This window comes from Esox lucius, chromosome 8 (genome assembly GCF_011004845.1).
Source record: "Esox lucius isolate fEsoLuc1 chromosome 8, fEsoLuc1.pri, whole genome shotgun sequence".
NCBI classification, from domain to species: Eukaryota; Metazoa; Chordata; class Actinopteri; order Esociformes; family Esocidae; genus Esox; species Esox lucius.
In genome coordinates, this window is record NC_047576.1 from 28,966,390 (window position 1) to 28,985,677 (window position 19,288).

The window sequence follows — 19,288 nt, forward strand, 5'->3', positions numbered from 1 at the left end:
CAGGCTATAAAACAGCAATGAAACACCAGGAGGAGAAACATAGTTGGAATTCACAGACACTCACTTCTTCTCCTCTATCTCCCACTCTTCTTCCTATCCTTTCTTTCCCTCTCTCAGCCTCATCTTCCTGTCTTGTTTTCTCTCTCCTCTCTCCTCTCTCTCTCCTCTCTCTCTCCTCTCTCCACAGGGCTGCACATAAACAGTTGGTCTTCTGGTTGATGTGACTTTTTGTGACCCCTGACATTTGCCCTGTTTACAGATGAGATGCCCTCTGTCCCTGCACACCCACATGCAGATCTGCAGTGTTCATTATGACAGTCCGACTATATTCTCCTAAAACCAGATCGCCGCTTACATCACTCTTTCATATAGCGTTGTGCCGGTTCCAGCTTGCCTTGATTAGGGCTTAACATTCTTAGATGAACTTATAAAATAAGTCTATTTAAAACACATATGTACTTAGTATTTTGAGTTCAGATTTTCTTTTAAAATCTGTGTGATAAGAATGTGACATTATTTTTCCATGGCGCTGAAATATAATAGGATCGCGTGCAGGAGATTTCTGTCAAAATGACTGGCTGGAAAAAATAAAGTGCAAAGTCCATCTGCCAAAGGATCGGTCCTAGTCTATCAATCCTGTGTAATCTTACCATAAATGTGGAAAGTGTAAGATTTAAAATTTTTCATTTATAAGTGATTAGACTACAATTTTGCTATCAATCTATACACAATACCCTATAATGGCAAAGGGAATACTTAATTTTTTTGTATTGGTGCCAATTCATTAAAAATCCTTTATTGAAAATTAAAACGTATTTTAGTTTTGAAAAGTGGCTCTCTGTTTTTTTGTTTGCTCACAGGCTATAACAGAATAACTTTGACCATATATTGTTAATGAGGGCCTTTGAATATACAAATACAAGTACCAGGCTCACAGCAGTTGGCCTAATGGCAATCTCATTCTGCTATGCACATGACACTTGTGTCATTGATAAATCTTTATCTACGCATATGAACGTTCTAACTTGGGTTTGTAAAGATAATTTTGTATTTTTTTATGCAATATTGAGAAAGCCTCTGGTTATGTGGTCAGGATATTTAATGCACTGAAGTTAACCACCATTTTCAACCTATCCACAGTATCAGAAAGAACTGAAGAGGACACCACAAGGAACATGAGACAGAGGGAAATAGAATGGGGGTATACGTACAGACACAACACACACCTGCATCTTACACTGTACTCAGCCCACCACCACTACCGTCTTTCCACCCTGCAGTTGATAATGAAAGTGACATGGCGCGTTCCACACACCCCTGCCACCTGCCCATGGAATGTTCCGCATGTGCAGCTGTGAGGGCCGTAAATGGCCGAGGCCCAGACCGGGGTTGGCTGCTCAGTGCTCTAATTGGTTGGTTCTGAGCCAGGGGTGGGTGACTGAGGGCTCATTAGCCTGGAGCTGCAGTGGCCCTTGACCGGCAGCACTGAGGGGAGGTTGAGGGAGTAGAGGGAGGCAGAGATAAGGTTCATAATAACCAACCTGTGAGGCACTGAGGAAAGAGGCTGGAGACAGGGATGGAGAGAGGCAAGGGAAAGCCTGGGGACAGGGCTGGAGAGAGCCTGGGAAGAGTCTGTAGCCCAAAGCTGGAGAAAGTCTGTATAGAGGCTGGGGACAGGGCTGGAGAGAGAATGTATAGAGGCTGGGGACAGGGTTGGAGTGAGGCTGTATAGAGGCTGGGGACAGGGTTGGAGAGAGAATGTATAGAGGCTGGGGACAGGGTTGGAGTGAGGCTGTATAGAGGCTGGGGACAGGGTTGGAGAGAGAATGTATAGAGGCTGGGGACAGGGCTGGAGAGAGAATGTATAGAGGCTGGGGACAGGGTTGGAGTGAGGCTGTATAGAGGCTGGGGACAGGGTTGGAGTGAGGCTGTATAGAGAGTGTGGACGGGGCTGGAGAAAGGCTGGAGGTCTAGGAGGGTGATAGGATGTTTCAGATCATAGTGTAAAGACGCTCACGGCCTTCCTCACTCTCACCTCCTCCCCACTATCACCCCTTGCTTTTAAATCCTTTCTCTCTTTCAACATAATCTTCACAAAAGTCTGAAATGAGGGCAGGTTTTCCAAGGAAGAAAAATTACTAAGCAGACAGTTTGTTGTTTTACACTTTTGTTACGTACAATGAAATACATAAACTCTATAAGAGCCTTCAGCCAATGCGTAGTGTCAGGACCCACAACTGCAACTACTACTTCTAGAATTTTCTTCAGGAAGTGTAAAAAACTAATGAGCCAGGCAGGGGTCAAACCTAGAATGTTCTGATCCATAGTCAGACACGTTATTTATTGCGGCACTGGCCCATTGTGGAGGTAGCAGGTGCATTATAGTGGTGTTCACTCATTACTCTGGTCCCACGTTCCTGCTTTTGGGGGCAGGGCAGTCTACAGGAGGGGGTGTTTCCTTCGGTTTTACTTTCCTTTCTGTAAAAGTAATTTTCTTACTCTCCAAGATGAACCCCACATCTCTGTTTCACCAGCCTGTCTGTCTCTTTGTCTAAATGCTGATTTCAATTTAAAGTCTCTTTGCTGGAATGGAAAGCAATTATTTACATTACATATGCAAACATTTTAAAAAGATGTGTTAGATTTTTTAGCATGGTGTCAGTAACAATGTGCAGAAATTATAAGTAATGGAACGGCGAGGAAAAACCTCTCTCTCTGTGTTTGCTCAACAGTCAGTGGTCTTTTACATGGTGGAACATAGAAGTAAGAGCACAGGGCCAGCGAAAGGTTGCAGCTTTGAAGCCGTAAATATCTGTGACTGTGCCAACTGAGACAGCTGTTTAGCCCTAATTTCTGCAAGTCGCTCTGGATAAAAATGTCGACTAAATGACAGAAAGGAAACATGTCTCCTTCTTCGCCTCGTCTTGTCACGGTCATCACAGAGATGAATAACAGAGAATAACACCCTGAACAACAACAGGGTTTGATGAATGAACAGCAGTGACAGTGGAAACAAAACATGGACACCCACACACTGACAGTGAGTTCCATTAGGTGTTTGTAGGTGGGAATAAAAAGCACCTCGATCCTGCTGAATAGAACGGGCATCTTTGAAGTTAGTGTGACCACAACTGGCTAGTGACTGTAACTGTCTAGTAACCGTAAATGGCTAGTTACCGTAACGGGCTAGAGTAACAGCAACTGCAAATTCATTATGATCCATTAGAAGTCTGACATGTCAATGCCTGGTTATCAACTGACCTAGGAATGTGGGTCACTAGCTGCGTGGGTGAGGGTTCAGCACTCACCCTGCCCACATGCGCTCTCTATGCACGCTACTCGACTTTGCGTCAGTTCAAATTTCACAAGAGGCTTTTCTTAAACGCTGCCTCATTTTCGCCACGCAGCGCCTTACACACTAACGATCCACCCCTCGAACCCCTCCTTTCCCGCTGTCAATCATTCTAATTTTGACGTTGGGGTGGGAAAGCGATGGGAGAGGGTAACCCAGTCCTAACCAGCTGCCCCTTGGGTCCGTGAGAACCTGAAGGGAAGGGAGTCGGTGGGGTCTGGGTTGGGGAGGGGTGGGCCGGGGGGGTCTCCCCCGTGTGCCGAGGTGTCAAGGTACGGCAGCGAACGTGGCTGTGGTCGACGACCGCGGTAACGGGCGGCTTGGCTGTGGTGCATGAAGGAAGGAACCAACGTCCACAGAACAGAGGGATAGAAGGAGAGGTGGATAGAGAGAAGCAGAAGGCATGAATGAAGTCTCTGTGGACTCTGGGCCAGTAATGGCATGCAAATAGTGGGGCCGAAGCCACAAATGAGAACACAAACATTCCGGGTTCGTGTTCCACTGACTCAGCTGTCAGTCACTAGGAAGAAATTAGTCCTCTAGAACACGTCATTAACAATGTCAGCAAACATCCCAAACGTCAGTTATACTTCCTCTGATTGGCTTTTTGAGACTGACAAACACTGAACATAATGTACAGCAGCCTCAGTGTTACTATAAATATGCTTGGCGACACTACATTGAACATTTAATGATATAAAAATAAAGTAGTAGTTTCCAATGCAATGGAATTTTTCAAAATGTTGGGAAGGCGTGGAAAATCAATACAGTAATACATTGCAGTTTTTATTCTGAGAATATTAAAATAGATTCTAAAATTCTAAACTCTTTGTTGTAAGTACTGTATACAGCTCCGGAAAGGAAAGAAAAAGTGGTCTCTTAATTTTTTCTGGAGCTGTATGTTTAAGCTATGCACATCAGAATGCCAAGCCAGCCAGTATGTGCAAATATGTCTAGAACATATCCCTCTGGCTATATTAAGAAAAAGCACATTTTCTGTTGAAATTTCTTCAAAGTACCCACTGCACATAGTAGTATTTTGAACTATAATTAAACAATTTACCAATGTCAAATTGCAATACTGAATTGCAAAACATGTGACAATCGCAATACATATCGTATCGTCACTAAAGTATCATGATAATATCATATCCTATTTCACAATACTTGAAATATCCAGGCTTAAAACTGGTTCTATTAAAAATATACTGGACACAACACCATTTTGCTGTATTCCTGAAGGAAGACAATTAACCCCAAACCAGAAGCCTAATGCGCATGTTTTCATAGAAGTTAGTGTTCCATTAACACTTTTTTGCAAAAGTCTACAAAAAAAGTAACTTTGTAAAGCACAGTTATCGCAGTGTTGTCGTGTAAAAAACTAAACTCAAATCAACCCAATGCAATGCTCCAAACACACAGTTGTCAAGGTGTAAACACTAACAAACATAATCAGACAAAAAGCAATCAGGATATTGGCAAGAATTAAAAAGGTTAATCCGTGTTTTGGAACAATGGATGACAACATCAGAGGTAAAGAAAGAGGACTAATGAGAGGTGTTTGAAAAGGGACTGGAAGAAAATGAACAATGAGCACTAATGAGATTTGTGACACTTCAAGATCATGGCCGAGTGCAATGACAATGAGGGAATTTCGGCTGACAGTACAGCCTAACCTGAGTCTTTTCACTATGGCATCAGTTGTCTGGACTTTCAGAAATTAAAATAGGCTACTTACTGTAAACTTATCTGACTATTGTGCTGACTACTCCCTGTACTCCCTGCAATCTGAACACATTGGTTAATGCAGGACGGTACAGGACAATCACATGAACTTATTGAGACACACCAGCTGACGTTGGTATACCATGCATGATTTCCAAGGGCCAAAAATTAGCCATTGGGAACATAGTTGTTCTAAAACAATCTTATACATTATAATTCAAGACAATGGCATACAGACTGCCAGAATATATAGCCTGAGAAGTGGGTGAACATCTCTGGCCCAGGTCAGATACAGAATGCTGAGGCTGAATAAACATTTCTTTTCATGATTGTGTAATCCTATACCGATCTAAAAACACATTCTTTTCCCCTCCTGTCTTCTTGGGCTACAATTCAAGTGTTCCTGAATTTCAATGAAAACCCCCACACAAAATAAATAATTATAGTCCTTGTGTACTTTCTGTAAACTTTGGCATGGCTTTTAAAGATGTGGTTTTGTTTGTCGACTGGCAGTGGTGATATCTGTTGGGCATCAGGGGGTTTTCAACGCTGATTCTGAACCTCAACACCTGACTGAATTGATGTGTGGTTTAAGATCAAGAAAGGCATGTGGTGTGTTATTAAAGCTATGTTAAATGGTGGTGAGTTCAGAGAGGGGTCAGACGTGTACAACATAGTGTTGTATAATGTATACAGATCATGTAGACAACAGCACTCGGTCTAACACTGTGTGTGTGTGTTTGTGTGTGTGTGTGTGTGTGTGTAGGGTTAGGCCCCTCCATAGCTCCCAACCAACCCAAAGACAAAATATGGAACCAATTAAGACCAGTGCCATTATTTTATTTTCCACTTCAGAGAAAAAACATTTAAAAAGAAATCAATCCCACATGTCTTATCAGTAACAGTCCTGTAGAGGATACAACAGAGAATCCCAGGAACAGCAAAGAAGATGCGACTCCATAGTGTATTCAAAGCTTTCTTATACTACACACTTTTTAAATAGTCTCTGTTGCTTAAAAACTCAAAGTGCAAAGTGCGTTTCTTCTATTGCCAACAGAAATTGAAAAATAAAACTCTGAAAGCCATGCTTCAGCCTCCACAGTTGACAGCTCGGAGGAAGTCTGGTACAGAAGGTAGAAGGATCATGTTAACGCAAACATTCAAGAGACACTTTCAAAACATCTCAACAAAATTAAAGTGCTGGTTTACAAACTCCATGAAGACCAAAACATCACAAAGGTGCAAGTTAAAAAGCTGTGTGCAAATTGGGGAATGCAATCATCTGGTCTTGTGATGTGCTGATTACATATTTTGCTTTATCTCACTAAACCAGAGGTTTAAACTTCAAGAGTTGGTTGACACCATAAAATAATATGGGACATATAAGGTCTCTTCCTTTCTGCGGCAATGGAACCTCCAAGAGTGAAGGTCAAAATGTATTCAGAAGGTGGGCTTAATCTACCCAACATTCAGGTGAATTACTGGGCCTTTCAGTTAAGACTGTGTGGGTATGGCATGATAGAACACAAAACTCTCATGAAGGCTGATATAGGAGTGTTTTTCCCCTGTTCCATTGGCATCTTTAGATTAGACCAATACAGCATTGCTAGATCTTATATACAATCATTTTATAATTCACTGCTCAAAAAAGGAACCCTTAAATCATACATCGAGTCCTGATGAACTAAATATATTTGAGATCAAAATCTTTACTGTACATTGTGTAATTCAATGAGAACAAAATGACGTAACAACGGTCCATGGAAACCAAAATCACCAACCAACTGAGGGCTGGATTCAAACTCACACCGAAAATCTAAGTTGAACAGTTGAAATCACAGGCTGTTCCAACTTGTGTGAATTTCATCACTGCAACTTACAATGACATCAAGGCCTTCATTATCCAGGAACTGCCTACACTCTGGCCACATGAGGCCGGGCATTGTCCTGCACCAGGAGGAACCCATGGCCCATTGCACCAGTGTAAGGTATGAAGATGGGTCTTTCATCCTGGTACCTAGCAGTAGTCAGGGTACCGTTGGCTAGTACATGGAGGTCTGTGAGATCCTCCAAGGAAATTCCTCCCCAGACCATCACTGACCCACCGCCAAACCAGTCATGCTGGATGATGTTGCAGGCATCATAACGTTCACCACGGCGTCTCCAGACTCTTCATGTGTCACGTGTTCACCAATTCTGGTGTTCTCTAGCGAATGCCAATCGAGCTGCATGGTGCTGGGCTGTGAGCAAAGATCCGATTAGAGGACGTTGGGTCCTCATGCCACCCTCACAGAGTCTGTTTCTGAGAGTTTGGTTCCTCCTGTTCCTCTTCGTACTAAGGAGCAGATACCGGTCCTGCTGCTGGGTTGATGTCCTTCAACGGCCCTGTCCAACTCTCCTTGTGTAACAGCCCATTTCCTGTTATCTACTCCATGCTCTTGAGACTGTAATGGGAGACACAGTAAACCTCCTTGTGACGGCACAGTATGTGCCATCCTGGAGGAGCTGGACTGCCTGTGCAACCTGAATAGGCTGCAGGTACCACCTCATGCTACCAGTAGTGACAAGGACACTAGCAAAACGCAAAACTTTCATTTGCACCAAATCAGGTGACATTGACTCAGAATGGCTTATGCTTCCTAACTGGACAGATTGATACCCTGAAGTCTAAATGACTTGGTGTTATACTGTCATGATCACGTGTTCCCTTCATTTTGTTGAGCATTGTATAAAAACTCAACATACTGTCTGAAGCCTGTAAATAAACAGGAGAGGATAGATCTCCTGCATATACAAACATCCTTCTATAATAACCCCTTATTGCCCAATGCCCTGAGAGATCAGATTTCTATGGTTTAATGAACGAATTCAAACTTCTGGTCATCTGTATAGAGATTGTAAACTATCATTCTTTCTGTAGCTAGTATCTCACTTTAAGTTACCCCAAACCAATTTTAATTACTTTATCTTGCCACTGAAAAAGAAGGGAAGAGTCACCCCATGAGTCATTTTGTGATTGATACTTGGCTATAGAGAAACAGGGTCGAAAGGTGCACTCTGGTCTCTTACATGCACTCTGGTTTCTTACATGCACTCTGGTCTCTTACATGCACTCTGGTCTTCAGGCTCTGATAGGGAATGATGGATCTATAAGTACATGCATTAAATGTAAGGAGGACCTTGGTCTTGTTCTGAGGGATAAGAAGTGATGAAAGCTCTTTTTAGACACTCTGCTTATTCCATTTAAGACAAGACACAAGCTGTTGCAATTCAATTTGCTACAGTACATTGGGTTTACTTCACACCAGGCAGGGACTGGAGTAAGTCTAAATATTCTGTGTTCCACCCAAGATGTAAAACAGGGGTAGGAACAGTAATGAATATGTTCTCTGGCCTCAACAAGGGGAATATTGGAAGGACATCATTCAGGTATTCTGGACACAGGTATTGTGTTCAGTATTTAATTTACCAATCATTTGACCATTGCATATCAAGAAAAATAAGTATATTATCTTTTTCTTTTTTCTTTCTATTCTGTCAACTACTGATAGTTAGTACCAAGGAAGCGGGGGGCTGTTTGTGGTATGGGGCGAGGGTTCTATATGTTATCCCTTGTTCTGTTGTTCTGTTTACAGGTGGTGGGGATTCACTTGTGGTCATCTTATAATGTTCGTGATATGCTGATAACTATGATTGTTTTAAGATGTGAATATCTATAGTGAAAACAAAAAGAACAGAGAGAAATTAGATTGAAACAGATGTGGATGAGGGCAGGTCCTGATACAATGTGCTGCATGACCTCTCGGATCAGAACAACACAAGCATCTTTGGTACAGAAAAAACATCTTTGATACCGAAACGCTAGAATCTTTAAGACCTAATTATTGAGGTTAGTGAGTCACATTAAACTACTGTAAAATAAACGAATCTGTTAATTATTATGGGGGTGGTATTGGGCCTGGCGGTTTTCTGTTCCGCACATTACTTATTATTTTACTTTGTAGTATTTTTTTTGACACACTAGATCAGTCTACGAGAGAAATATTTTGTGGCACAGGAAAAAAGTTATTTTAACTGTATATGTAACCAATCAATATGGGTAAAGGTAGAAAAGATTGAGATTTTAATGGAAATCCCCCAAAATCCTTCCAAGCATAGTTAAACAAGCATATGCGTGCGTGTGCCTGCGTGTGAGAGTGGGTGTGAGAGAGAAAAGGATTGTGTGTCAGACTACAGAAGCAAACACAGGTGCTGGTCCAGCCCTTAGAGGATAGGGAGAGGAGAGGAAATGCCATACTGATTGGAATACTCTCCTCTCCTCTGGAGTCTCTGATTGGAATACTCTCCTCTCCTCTGGTGTCTCTGATTGGAATACTCTCCTCTCCTCTGGAGTCTCTGATTGGAATACTCTCCTCTCCTCTGGTGTCTCTGATTGGAATACTCTCCTCTCCTCTGGAGTCTCTGATTGGAATACTCTCCTCTCCTCTGTAGTCTCTGATTGGAATACTCTCGTCTCCTCTGGAGTCTTACTCCAATCAGGAACACTACACAAACATATGGACATGCATGAATCCATGCACACACACACAGACACACACACAGACACAGACACAGACGGACAACACAAAATGAAGAAACACAGGGACCAAAGCCCTTCCCACCAGACTTGAACTGTGGTTCTGTCCTGGTCATGGGTCTGATTCCCCTCCTCAACACTAAAGCACTTGACTTCCTACCAACTGCATTGATTTGATTGAAAAGAGGAGGTCCCGAATATCAAATTTGAGAAAAGGCAAATCAGGAAATAACTGGATGTATTTAAAAGATATATGAATCTCAGCAAAACACAGAATGAAGTGCCTTTACATATTACAAAGATAAAATAGGTAGAAGTGTCACCCCCATTTTACCTACAGACCCAATCCCTCAAATTCAACCCAGTCTAAATGAAGGCACCTCGGCCAGCCTTTATCTGGTCCTTCTCAACATCAGGCAATGTAAAGACTATGGATGGTAAAACTATTCATAATCATAACCTGCTCACTTTCCTATTTGGTGACAGTAACCATTATTTACAGAATAGGAAAACGTCATTTTGGAATGTAGCCTAATGTACCACTGGTATTCCCTCCCAATTCCCACGGCTGGGATGGCCGGGCTAGGCTGGTGCTAAAAGCTGGGGCACGGCTCTAAGGGGAGGTGTGTTAGAGCTCCACTCTGTTCTCCTCTCATTAGAAACACATCAATCTCCCTGTCCAGTGACGGCCCAGACTAACACTCTGTCATTAACCCTCGCCCGGCTGCTTCAAGCCCCCACACACACCCACACCCGTCCACTTTCATTACTAGTCCTTCACACCACTAACGACAACGTAGAGGGAACACAGGGTTTCAGAAGGAAAGAAAGAGCTTGCTGATAACCGAAGATAAAATAAGTGGTTTGTGATCACTGAGAAAAAATACAGGTTTCATGTTCTAGGCTTTGACAGTGGTGGTATGGGATTAAAATAAGGTTTATTTCACAAAACGCAACCTTCCCAGTAGGACACACACACGGAGACACACATACAGAGACACATACACACCCCACACACAGTAGGACAAGATGCCCCTGGTCTCTCTCAACAGAGGACAATCATAGAGACAATGTGCAGGTTACAGACACAAAAACCCATTACAACAGTAGAGCAGAGACACTACAGTGTATAACTGCTACCTAGCAACACCACTCAGGGTAAAGCTTCAACACAACAACCTCAATGTTACTCATTGTCTATAAACTGGATAGCGGTTCCCTTTCTCCATAAACATCCCTCGGCTATGCACCAAACAAAGGCCGACTGGCTGCTTCTTACTGCTGTTCAAATCAAGAATCACAGCATGGGGGTGTGGTTAATACCACACGGAGAAATCGAACATAGACATGAAGGCACTTCTAAAGCCTCATCGATATGTTTGGAAAAGAGGAGTGTTGAAGTTGGCTGTGAGGTGATTCCTGACAGTCGTCATGTGTTAAAAGCCCTGGAGGGTTCTTGAAGGGCAGGGGCTGGTGGATGAGTCTACTCAAACTTGCCAACTGAAGGCACTTTCCCTCTCTCTCTGTCTTTCTCTCTCTCTTTTGCACCCTCTCTCCTCCTGGTTTTGGTCAACGTGTACCGTATGTGTCTCATTAGGCCCAAATGGCAATAAGTGAGGCCTGTTTTGAAAAACACTCTCAAAGAGCCTGTGTGTTGGGAAGAAGAAATATAATAACTTATTATGACTCTCAGAGCCCAGGCTGAAATGTGTGTTTGTGTGGGGGTCTTGTGTGCTGGCTACATGTGTCATGTTTTCCTTGATCACACGGTGACTGTTCCATTTATGGCAGGAAGAAAATGGAGGCATAGTATCTGTCTCATCCTAGTATCTGTCTTATCCTAGTATAAGTCTCATCATAGTATCTGTCTCATCCTAGTGTCAGTCTCATCATAGTATCTGTCTCATCCTAGTATCAGTCTTATCCTAGTATCAGTCTCATCATAGTATCTGTCTCATCCTAGTATCAGTCTTATCCTAGTATCAGTCTCATCATAGTATCTGTCTCATCCTAGTATCTGTCTTATCCTAGTATCTGTCTCATCATAGTATCTGTCTCATCCTAGTATTTGTCTTATCCTAGTATCAGTCTCATCATGGTATCTGTCTCATCCTAGTATCTGTCTTATCCTAGTATCAGTCTCATCATAGTATCTGTCTCATCCTAGTATCTGTCTTATCCTAGTGTCAGTCTCATCATAGTATCTGTCTCATCCTAGTATCGGTCTCATCATAGTATCTGTCTCATCCTAGTATCTGTCTTATCCTAGTATCGGTCTCATCATAGTATCTGTCTCATCCTAGTATCGGTCTCATCATAGTATCTGGCTCATCATAGTATCTGTCTCATCCTAGTATCTGTCTCATCCTGGTATCTTAATCATCCTGGTGTCTGTATATCCTGGTTCCACTATCATCCTACTTTCAGAATTGCATCATCCTGGTTTCACTATCATCCTGGTTTCAGTATCATTCTGGTGTCTGTATCATCCTGGTTTCAGCATCATCCTAGTTTCAGCATCATCCTGGTTTCACTATCATCCTGGTTTCAGTTGCATCCAAGTTTCAGAATCATCCTATTTTCAGTATCATCCTGGTGTTTGAATCATCCTGGTGTCTGAATCATCCTGAGGTCTGTATCATCCTGGTTTCACTATCATCCTAGTTTCAGCATCATCCTGGTTTCAGTATCATCCAAGTTTCTGAATCATCCTAGTTTCAGTATCATCCTGGTGTCTGTATCATCCTGGTTTCAGCATCATCCTGGTTTCAGTTTCATCCAAGTTTCAGAATCATCCTAGTTTCAGAATCATCCTGGTGTCTGTATCATCCTGATTTCACTATCATCCTAGTTTCAGCATTATCCTAGTCGCAGTATCATCCCATTTTCAGCATCATCCTGGTTTCAGTATCATCCAAGTTTCAGAATCATCCTAGTTTCAGTATCATCCTGGTTTCAGTATCATCCTGGTGTCTGTATCATCCTGGTTTCAGTTTCATCCTGATGTTTCTATGGTACATGTATCACATCTGTATCATCCTAGTATTGCCAGGCTTAATGAAAACTCCAATGGTACCCACTGTTGAAGCCCTGTCACCTGTCATGAACACACATGTAATTTCGGTCGCCAAATCTTTGAGAAATCTGGATATAATGTTTACTAAACACAACTGGAGTATGTATGGTTGATGGCCTAGACTGATCCAGCGGTCCAATCAAAAGCTGCTGCCTCCAGTGTATATAATGGAGCAGCGTGGGTTTGGATCCAACCCTCTACCGGTAAACATGGAAAATATGTCAAGCCAGTGTGTCTGTGTGTTCATCCTATGCTCATGCTCAGACTTCTATTCCTATGGAATCAGTCGCTGACACACGAGCGTTGCACCATACAACGTTTAAACCTTGATAGGGTTCAGTAACCCTCCATAAGCCGCCTCCCTCTAACAAAACAACTGCAAACAGACCATGCTCTAAACCAACTCTCTCTCTGTCTACTCTCAACCTCCAAAACGCACTTGTGGGTCACTTAGCCTTTTTGTTCCCAGTGCTAACATTTTAAAAGGGGAACGACAGAGCCAGCCCTGGGGGGCTGCTTCATGTCTGTTACCATCAGATAGCCTGAAAAGACCTCAGTCTAAAAGGAAAAGAAAAGACTCCAGTTCTCCAGCACTCAGCTTGGCTTGAGCCCTTCAGCTGGGCTCCTGAGAAGAGGAGTACTACATGAAGTATAAAGAGCTAGCAGCTCTCTAATGAGCTAGCGACAGCTTCGTTTATGTTAATCCTTCCTCCACCAATCTGGCCCTGGTTCATACGCTGTAATCAGCATTGTTCAGGCTGTAATCAGTATTGTTATGTTCTGTCTAGTAAGGGGCTAGGTCAGGGTAGGAGTTAAAGACAGTAGTAGGACAGTCTTTTAAACAGAGACGGAGACTGAGATCAAGACTCCATTTCAAATACTAGCTACATCAGAGGGTCCCCTCAAACAGACGTTTTTGCCCTTTAACACACAAACCACCATGGACGCACGCACACACACCCACACACAGAAACACCCACTCCCCCCGACACACACACACACACACGCACACAGAACACAAGTGGGGTAAAACACCCCTGTGTCTCCTCCAATAACATACCATATCCATCAGAGTGCAACAGCTTGCACCGCGGAGGGAGCACTACGTGGGCTAACCACCACTGTAAGCATTCAGAGGTAGATAATGAATAACATGGGCTCTCTCTCATGAGGCTACACAGCGCTAACGCCAGCTAGCCACAAGATTACCAGGTCAGATTACAGAGCACTAATGCTATCATACAGCAGCCCTAAAGATAAGCTAACCTTCAATGAGATCATTCACCCCAGCCATGTCAAACAATGCAAGCCAGTGATCAGCGTCCCAAAAGGTTCGCTCAGAGAACATACAGCATATAGAGACATACACACGGGGGCACAAACTAATTTGTGTGTTGCCGGCGAAACACACGCTCCAGGCTAAAGAACACAGCGGTTTCCAATATGAGTTTTGAAACTCTCTTATTTAGGTAACCCGCAAATTAATAAAAAAGAATATTGCTTTCTTTTCCTTTCATTAAAACAAAGCAAACGTCTTAATCACTTCTTCCCGGGTTGTGACCGCTCTGCCCGCAGGCTCTGCAATATGTGCCGTGCTGGGATGATCCCAGTCAAGTGGTACTGCAGAAGTCCAGTCCTACGTTATTAATAACGAGACGCAACAGGGCCGGAGCAGTCGGTGGGGCAAGCAGAAGGAAACAATAAGGGCCACAGCGTTGCTGTTATTCCTGGCTGATTAAAAACCAGACAACCACCCGAGATAAAAACAGAGCGAGGCGACGGAAAGAGGGCCGTAGAGGGAGATGGAGGCTGAAGACGGCTGGTCGGTGAAGACATGAAACTGACTCAGCAGGCATTGAAGAAACACCTGGAACCAGATGCCCCACATACTGGTCTGGACGAGTAGAGGGAAATAAGGGAGGTTGGGGGAGGTTTCTATTCTGCCATAGTTCAACCAATGTGGAGGAGACGTTGAGTTGGAGGGTTGTCATCTTATCTTAACTTCTGGGGGACGCCGTGGATGGTTAAGAGAGAAGGTCAGAAAACAAAGCAGGAAGTTTCCCCTCTTTCATATTACTTCAGACAGATGTTTGACCTATATACTGTATATGCCAAACCCTTCAGCTTGCTGTTTATTCCACTATAAACAGAGCGGGGAAGATGAGGGCTTGAGATAAGGGCCTAAAATATAGGCCTGTTCTAGATCACCCTGTCCTTCCTTGATCCCTCAACTCATGTTGAATTCCAAACTAGACCCTATTGCTCATCAGTTAGCAGAACTGTCTGCTTGACTGTCTGTTAGAGTACTGACTATTAGTATACTATCTGTTAGAATTATCCATTACAACTGTCTATTAGAACTGTCTATTAGAACTGTCTATTAGAACTGTCTATTAGACACTTGTGTCTGACTTTGGGGTTGCAGATACATATTAGCACACAGACACACACCAAGGCACACAGACACACATGCACACACACATATGCACACACACACAAACACACACAGTACATACACACACACACACACCAGCCTTTGACCTGCCCGCCTGTCAGCACACCAAAGGCTTCTTTGTCCCTTTGATAGCCTGCCCCAGCCTCCACGGGAGGGTGTCTACCTAACAAGCCAAGCCCATGCCGGGAGCCCCGAGCTGGGGCAGGATGAGAACAATGTCCCCCTCCTGCACCCAGCCGTGGAGGAGGACTGTTCACAGGAACCTCTAATGAGATCCCTGTCTCCTTTCCAGTCAAGGCCTTTCAAATCTCAGACCCTAACCCTCATCCTTGCTCTCTCTCACACACAGGCACAGCCATCATCCTTCTCCTCCCCCCATCCTCCTCATATCACATTTCCTTCATCACAAACATTTGTCCTTCAAGGATCCATTTGTTTACAAGCACTCAGTCTAAAAGCACAGAGGAGGACAAAAGGAGATTCTTATTGAGACTCCCTCTCTTTCTGCAGTTGGAGGAGTCAACACAAGCAGGACCAGTAAACCTCTTCTCTATTAATCCTCTACCAATTCCTTCATGACAAGCTTCCATAGCTGAGTATTTACAGGGAAGTGGGCTTGAGGAGGTTATGAAATGGTAATGATGCTCGTCCCATATGTATGTCTGTCTAGACCAGAGACCACAACAAACAGCTGGAGAGAAATCTTCCTCAAGTCAAACCATTTCTCCTCCTTCACCTCATCCGACTCCTCCTACATGTACTCCAACTTTTCTTCACAGTTCCATTTCTATTTCTCTCCATCTTCATACTTTCCAAGAGGCATGTTAAGTGTTGACTCTTTCCGTTTTATGATCCTCAAAATCTCCCCACATTTTTTTTTCACCTATGTGATGTCAGAATATCATGTTGTTAGTGACGGATGTCTTTGTCAACACCTGAAAAAGGCGGTGGGTGATGTAAGGAATGAGCCAGAGTAGAGAGCCAGGTGATTTCCCCTGGGCTGCAGGGGGTTAATTACTTGGTCCAGACTCAGACTCAAAACAGGGTTCAAATAGTACTGGATATCTTTCAAATTCTTCTAGTGTTACATTGGGCCTGACCTGAATGTCACATTAGCTAGCGTTGCACTGTAGAGGACCATTCAATATGTTCCCGTTGACAAGATCAAAGAAAACACAGCTGAAGTATTGGAAAGAAATCATGTAGACTAGGTTTTGAACCCTGGTCTGAGAGGCATTTTAAAGGAGGGACAGGAAACACTCCTTATTCGACTGCTGCCTTAGTCGGACTGGCCGGTTTCCGGCTCGAAGCGAAAGTAATGCATGTTACTCCGCCGAAGCTTTGAAGCTACGCTTGATATCACGTAGGATACACACACACACCAAGGACATCACTATGCATCAGGCTACTTCCTTAGTCTAGAGAACCATATACTCAGAGAAGTATTGCCACTAGCGGAGTCGAGGCCAGTGTATTAGTAGGTTGAACCTGTTAGACGGCTGTCTGTTGACCTGCCATAACTCTCAAACCGTTACATGAACTAAATAAAGAGAAAGATTTTCCCAATCCTCCATATTCCACCCCAAACCTCCTCATCCAAACTTTATCCCTTCTACCCTCCTCCTCTGTCCTTTCTCCTCCACAGAGCCAACAGGCCTGTAGACGAGGCATCATGGGCCTCCGCTGAGTAACCTTCCGACCAACAGGATGCAACGTGTAAAGATGGGTAAGCACGTGTCGAAGTCATTATCCATGGGCACTGGGAGCCCGGCAGGGATGTCTGAGCTCACCCCTTCGCTGCTACACACCAACAACTGGATCTCCAAAATTCCATCAGAGAAACTGCTCATGTTTGTGACAGAATAGTCAGGTCGGTTTCGTCGCCGACGCTGATGAGTGTGGAGAGGTCAAGCGACCGGTGGCCCTCGCCATCATAACAATCAGGAGCTCTACACAGACTAAACAGTCGAGGTGGTGGTTGACTTCAGAAAATGTTCCCCCCTGAGATTGAAAGCTCAGCTGTTAGCTTGGCTGAATCACCTCCCAGGATCTCAGGTAGGAGGACGACGTCACAGTGGTCATCAAGAAGTCGCACTGCAGCGAAGACATCGAAGACACCTCCCAATGAATTCTGACCCGGCTTGACCCATCCATCACAGGGTCCATCCTCAACTCCCACCTTGGTCATTGACTGTTCCAAGGATTCTCTCCAGACAAGCAAAAGAGCAGGCAGGCGGTGTCAATCAGGACCAAAACGTCCTGCCACCTGAACAGTTTTCTTTCACAGCAGGTAGGTGCGCCTGTCAGCGTCCAGATATATTTCCCAGGGAGACTAACATGACTAGGATCACCACATCAAACCAACAAACTGCTCAGGTCACAGTGGCACCATATAGAAACTCTGTTCATCTATCTACAACCAGACACACTGATACTGTAAATGTGTAAATCTCCTGTAAATCCATCTAGTATATACAATATGGGTAGCTCATATCTCAGTATTTTAAGTCATCATTCTACATGCTCACCAATAATTTCTATATAATTGTACGCCAACCGTGTGTACATTTTGTGTATTTTGTCTATATGTTGTCTGCACGCTGCAATATTACGCCATGAAAAAGGCTGAGTTCTTATGAATGTGCTTAGCAAATAAAAGAGATTCTGATTCTGTCTCCATTTTCCCATCTCTTCTATCCTTCCCTACTCCTCTCACTCTCTCTCCCCTGCCTCCCCTTTCTCGTCTCTCCTTCCTGTTTTTCCTCTCCACATTTTTCCATCCTTTCTTCCTCATGGGATTAGCGCAGCAGGCAAGCAGCATTCCTTCGCTCCCCCACATTGTATGCCACTCTCTCTGCCCAAGCGGCCAGACTAGCAGTCGTGTTGGACACTCAGAGAGAGAAGCCTCTGTGCGGGTGTCACGTCCACTAAACTGATCCAAACCATCTCCAAGACCCACGGAACATTGTGAACTGTTCACTGAGCTTCATCCTAAGACCGACTGTACATGGTGGCCTAGTGCCCTTAATCAGAACCACTAAGTAGTTTTCATTGGTCAGAGGAGGGAGGGGGCGTGGTCTGGTAGGACTGGGCGCTGGAGAGCCAGGAACCCAGGTAAGAGCTCTCCCACGAGGGCTCACATAGACTCGGGACAGATGTCAAGAATAAATTACCCACAGATCTAACCTGCACAGCCTGAAAAGCACATTTTCCATTTGAACAAATACACACAGAAACACAGAAAGAGACACAGAGAGAGTTCAGAGATACCACATTTCAGTTCTAATCTAATATAAATGTCCATGTCACCACTTGACATGCCATAAAGGAAGACATACACTGCTCAGTAACTGCCACTGTCAGGAAGAGAGAGATGATGGAGAAGAAACAAAGAAAGGAGCATTCAGGTTGAGTATTAGGAGTGTGTGTGGGTAGGGGGGTTATGTATCGAAAGGTAACCCTAATCTAACCCTAATCTAACCCTATACCTAACCCTAACCTTAACCTCAATAAAGTAACATTTATGCCTAAGCTTTACCTAGATGTAATGCTTAACCTTAACCCTAAACTTAACCAACAACCCTGGACCTTAAAGAAACTCCAATTCTTACTATAAAATCAATTGTAAGTTTGACCCTAAACCTAAACCCTGAGCCGGAAATTGAATTTTGCCTCACAGGGACCGGCAAAAGGTCCCAATGAGTCCAATTTCTTCTGGTTTTACTATACTCATTGGGACATTTGGTCCCCATGAGTTCAGTAAGACCTAACCACACACACACACAGCGACAGATTTAGGTATGAGTTGCAAGGGCAGCAGCATGGGGTGACATTTTGCTGGGCCCCAGAAATTCGGAATGGTGACATTTGTGATTGGTTTCCTATTGCTCATTTGCATGTCACATTAATGATATCATGTCACCGTGTGGGAATGTGGGACAATGAACCTAGTCGGAGTAGACTCCCTGACTCTAGTTTGTGAGTTAGGCAGATTACTGCCTGGGAAGGTCTCCCACTCAGAAGTACGGGATGGGAAGGTCTCTACACTGCAAATCTGAAGAAGGGGGAGCAGGGAAATCTATGAAATAGCACACCTCTAACTTT

The 19,288-nt window shown here is 43.8% G+C and overlaps 1 protein-coding gene across 1 annotated transcript in view; it reads right to left on the reverse strand.

The window, feature by feature from the left end:
* The window catches only part of ror1 (receptor tyrosine kinase-like orphan receptor 1), a 129,381-nt gene that overhangs the window by 85,186 nt on the left and 24,907 nt on the right, over positions 1-19,288 (reverse strand).